Source organism: Poecilia formosa, unplaced genomic scaffold (genome assembly GCF_000485575.1).
Source record: "Poecilia formosa unplaced genomic scaffold, Poecilia_formosa-5.1.2 Scaffold966, whole genome shotgun sequence".
Taxonomy (NCBI): domain Eukaryota; kingdom Metazoa; phylum Chordata; class Actinopteri; order Cyprinodontiformes; family Poeciliidae; genus Poecilia; species Poecilia formosa.
Window position 1 is genome coordinate 6,346 of NW_006800905.1, and position 5,572 is coordinate 11,917.

Below are 5,572 nucleotides of genomic sequence, written 5' to 3' on the forward strand. Positions count from 1 at the left end.
GATTTTAGAGTTCCCCCCTCCCGGCCCCAGCCTCCAGGTTCTGGGTTACGGCCCTGCGTTTGGTGTCATAGCGCACAGAGCTCCTCCTGCTGCAACTCAGATGGCTGTACAGATTTCTGACACTTATCTTAATATAATAATTATAATGGCGTTTAGTTGCACAACTTTGCGAACAGGTTCATTCGTGGATGTTTTCATGTTGTTCATATTAGCTCAACGTCATTCACAGCAAATATATTAACTTGATAAAGACACAGCGGGACGGATCATCCGAGAAAGAGGGAGAGTCTGACTAAAACTACCTGGATGACAGACAAATTCTGGGGTTTATGTCTGCTTATTTCCAAGCCCAAAAAAGCAACTACACGTTTAAAAGCGCAGCCCGCGATTCATTAAATTTGCAAGCGACTTTAGAAAAAAACAAGCCCAAAGCCGCTTACAATAATCGGACTTGGCGACAGAATCTCAAAATAGTTCCTGTTTTTCCACCAACAAAGTGCGCACCTCCCTCCTCCCCTACATTGTCTACATTTCTGTCGCTGCTGATAATGTCGCATAGAAACGGCGGTTGCTCCCCAAGAGGAAATTAAATTAAATTACAAAGGAAAATAGTAACGCACAGTAACGCAAAGTGTTTTCGTTAAGTAACTGTAGTCTGACTACTGGATTTGAAATAGTAACACGTTAGATTACTCGTTACTGGAAAAAAATGGCCAAAAAGTGTTGCCAGCAGTCTGCAATAACAAATAAATTGCCATTAGGCTAACATACTATTATGGAGGACCAAAACTTACGTAATAAGAAATAAAAACATAAATATAGTTTTTCCTTGTCCTTAGACATGAGTTTCCATCAAGAAATGTATACATTTTCGTTTTCATTTCCCCTAAACATGCGTTTTTGTCAAGAAAAGTAGATACATTGTTTTGTCTTTTCCTTATACAAGCCCTCGTTCTTTTGTCATTGCCTCCTCTCCTTTTTCTGCTTCTCCGTGTGCATCTTTATGTTAATGAAGGGAGCTGCCTTCTATGTCAGCTCCTCTATTATTGGGCAATAGAGCTTTGAACCGACGTCACTGCGTAAGACGTTGAGGGGAGTTTACGTTTCGTGCAGTCGCTCGGTGCCATCTTTACAGGCCACAGTCCAAAACAAACTTTATCCTGGTGGTTTTATTGTGTTACTGACTGCAATGAATTTAGTTTCGAGTTGGATATTGGATATTCCAATGTCCGCCGAGCAAGCGGCGTTTAGCTCTAGGTTGATCCGATTTATGAACGCTAATTTCAGCCAGCCATTCTCCAGCTCCCTCCTCAGCACTCGGAGGTTCACTTGGGGCCTGTCAACAAATTTCCGAAATGAACGCTCCTGTCAAACAAATGTTAATAAATGCCTTGTGACCAAGTGATATAAAAAAGTGGTAACTCATGCTTTTACATGACACACACTACCCTCTATTAAAATGTCAACTCATATTCAATATTTTAAATAATTTTAATATTAAATATGTTTTCAATAGTTTCCATATTGTGTGCCACATTGACTAGAAATCAGTGTGTAATTGTACTAAACTGTATATATGAGGTATGCATTTTTATTCCATTTTAACTAATTTTTTTTATTTTTGTTACCTATTTTTTTGTTTAAATTTAGTATTTCTCTTCATTAGCTTCTAGGGCAGGGATGGGCAGCAATGGTCCTGGAGGTCAGGTGTCCTGCAACTCTTAGTCGTTTCCCTGATCCAACACACTTGAATCCAACAGCTGAACCTCCAGTTCAGGAGGGTTCGGTGTTCTCCAATGTTTAGATGTCTCTGTGTTACAGGTCCCGGGTGTCAGGACTGCTGTAACAGTGATGACACACAATCTGAAGAGTAAATAAACAAAAGTCAGCAATGACGACCAAGTGCTGCTGTTGACATCCAGATTGCATTTGAGGCAAACCGGAAGTCCATCCCAAAACCAACCTGGAAGCAGGTCTGCTTTAACACATCCGACTCAAATCCTGAGGTCATTCTCAGGACCTCAAGCAGCCATTTGATTCAGGTGGCTTGGACTAGGAACATATGTAAATGATGCAGGACACCGAAATCGATGTCTGGATTTGAGGACCCCTGTTGTAGAGGGTCAGTGTGTTCCAGCAGCCGCTCCATCAGATCAGAGGGTTGATGAGATCTGAAAGGTCCTGATCCTCCAGTAAGTAAAATAACATGTGACCCCAATCCATCAGTCAGCTGCTCTGTCCTGTGTGTAAATATAAGGTCATTTATACATATAGAAATTCAATAAATTACAATTGAAAGGCAGTTTATTTGACTAAATTATATTCACTTAGTGAATAAAGTAAAAGGCATATCAGAATATTTTACACACTACAAAAATATTATCAATCGGCAACGTGACTTTAGAATTTGATTGGAACCTGTTAGGCAGAACAGATACTGTAAGAACCACCGTAGAGATCATTTTCATGGACTGAATATACTTTCTTAAAGTGTGACATTAAAAATACAAGGACTTGGCTACCAACAGCTAAAGTAGCATCACTCACATGGACACTGGCTCCTGCTGACAGAAAAAGGACAGAGTATCAAACTACTAGAAATTATTTCAAATTACTAGATGTTCCATTATAATTGGAGAGCAAAGCGTGGAGGTTTAACTTGTACTGACTTGTGAGGGCAGACCACCGGGACGCTCCATGTTGTATGACGGCCTGTTTTTCCAGCCAACGAAGCATTCCACCACCTAGTGGTCGTTCTTTTAAACCATGTAATCTCAACTGTACGGCTGAAAAATGCACAATATGTNAATGTTTCCACATGCTGCACTGTATGCAAGTAAATGTGATGCAGCTGAGTGAAAGTTGTACAGCAGGGCTCAACTCCAGTTCAGGAGGGTTCGGAGTTCTCCAATGTTTAGATGTCTTTGCTTTAACACATCCGACTCAAATCCTGAGGTCATTCTCAGGACCTCAAGCAGCCATTTGATTCAGGTGGGTTGGACTAGGAACATATGTAAATGTTGCAGGACACCGAAATCGATGTCTGGATTTGAGGACCCCTGTTGTAGAGGGTCAGTGTGTTCCAGCAGCCGTCCATCAGATCAGAGGGTTGATGAGATCTGAAAGGTCCTGATCCTCCAGTAAGTAAAATAACATGTGACCCCAATCCATCAGTCAGCTGCTCATTCCTGTGTGTAAATATAAGGTCATTTATACATATAGAAATTCAATAAATTACAATTGAAAGGCATTTTATTTGACTCAATTATATTCACTTAGTGAATAAAGTAAAAGGCATATCAGAATATTTTACACACTACAAAAATATTATCAATCAGCAACGTGACTTTAGAATTTGATTGGAACCTGTTAGGCAGAACAGATACTGTAAGAACCACCGTAGAGATCATTTTCATGGACTGAATATACTTTCTTAAAGTGTGACATTAAAAATACAAGGACTTGGCTACCAACAGCTAAAGTAGCATCACTCACATGGACACTGGCTCCTGCTGACAGAAAAAGGACAGAGTATCAAACTACTAGAAATTATTTCAAATTACTAGATGTTCCATTATAATTGGAGAGCAAAGCGTGGAGGTTTAACTTGTACTGACTTGTGAGGGCAGACCACCGGGACGCTCCATGTTGTATGACGGCCTGTTTTTCCAGCCAACGAAGCATTCCACCACCTAGTGGTCGTTCTTTTAAACCATGTAATCTCAACTGTACGGCTGAAAAATGCACAATATGTCAATAAATAATTTTGGAGTATTGAAAAGTGTTGAGGTATTCTGTTTTCAATGAAATAACATCCTTGCCACTTCGGCACAAGTACAGCAACGTTCAGAAAATTAAAAACACTGGACTTTGAACAAGAATCGGATGACCCAGCTTTCCACCAGCATTTAAATGCACCACTTGCACACAAATCTGAGGCTGCTGGAAGCATGAAATGAGTCTCAAAAGTCCTTGTGCACTTCTAACCGGATCTGTGCATAAATACAGTTTTGACTGTGTGTATCTCCTATGCCTAATTGTAGCCGTAGAAGATGCACACAAGGTTTGAATTTGTAATTATCAGATTTGTGAGGTTGCAGTTAAAAATCTGTGTGTAGAAATTTAATGTATGTAGAAATTGTATTTGTGTATTTGTAATTGCTTCATATGCATTTGTATGCATTTGACCACATATTTACAAGTACCTGGAGTTACGCACAAATTTTGTTTTATGGTTTACAAATCATGTTCCACAGATACAACTATCCAAAGTTACACACAAAGAAGCTTACACGAAGTACAAATCCAGGTAGTTTGAGACTATTTTCTCTGCATAGAAGTTGCTCATATCTTCTTCTGAGAAATTATTTGCTGTCTGAGTAGCTACTGGCAACGACTCCAGGTTCTTTGTTCCTGCCACAGTTCTGTAAACATTTCTCTTGTAGTCTCCAGTGTCATCATCTCACACGCGCCCCATTTGTAGCCATGGTGCTTTCACATACGAGTCTGAAGTTCCTGCTTTTCCTACTGCAAGGCATACTTATAGTATGTAATTTCCTTCAGTGGTGTTGAGTGCAGTGACAGGCAAAGGGGTAATCCTAGCCTGGCCTACAGAGCAATTCCACTCAATTCTAATCTCACTTCATCTCTCCATCTGGACTTTCTCCCAGTGAGCTAGATTTCTCCGGTAGAAGTTCAACCATGAACAGAATGGGAAGTTGTGATGTTTTTTTTTTCTGCATTGCTTTAGAACTGTATTCTACCGCTAAGTTATCTTTCTGAATATTTTTTTGACTTTACTCTGTTTAATTTGGTGGGTGGCAGTCCTAACCTGACGGCTTTGCTCTAGGACAGTGGTTCTCAACCTGGGTTCGATCCAGGGGCGGATCTAGAAAAATATTTATGGGGTGGCAAGAGGGGGGCAGGGATTTTTTCAGGGGTGGCATATATACACACACACACACACACAAAATATTGTTTTTAACTTGCATTGTTTCAAAATGAGCTTCATGTAGCACCAAGGCTTAAATACAATTTCTTAATGTAGTATAGTTAATTATTTTTACGTCTTTCATACTCCTGCTAATTGATATGTATTACTGGACTGGACAGCACCTATTGGTCACTATGTGATTCACTGTGTCCAGAAACAATTTTATCTCAATACAGGACAAGGAGAAATCTGACACGAAAATATTAGTAGACCAATTATTTGTTATTAGATATATCTATTAAATACGACTTAAAATAAAGATTAGAAAACTGAACTGATAAATTCTCCATGTTACAAATCTATAAACAGTTTAGTTTCTGTTAGTTCTGTCAAGATGCAAGGAATGAATTTCTATTTCTATTGGTCAATCGTTTTATTTTAAATATACTGTGGGAGCCGTAGTTTGACGACTGTTATAAATATCACTACGTTTTGCGAACACAGGGAATTAGTTCAGTTTTTGTCGCTTGTTTAACTTCTATGAATTGCAGCGGCTGCAGTGCGCCACAATAAAGCTGATAAACAGGTGAAGAACCAAACTAGACAGAACCACTTCTGATTGTTTGCCAAGCCAAACAT

At 39.5% G+C, this 5,572-nt stretch overlaps 1 long non-coding RNA gene across 1 annotated transcript; it reads right to left on the minus strand.

Moving 5' to 3' along the window:
- Positions 1-480: 480 nt before the first annotated feature.
- On the minus strand, positions 481-2,804 carry LOC103132235 (uncharacterized). Its single transcript, XR_475528.2, has 2 exons — positions 1,964-2,804; positions 481-1,863 (listed from the first exon to the last, which is right to left on the minus strand). It is a non-coding gene; the product is annotated as an uncharacterized LOC103132235 (long non-coding RNA).
- Positions 2,805-5,572: the final 2,768 nt, after the last annotated feature.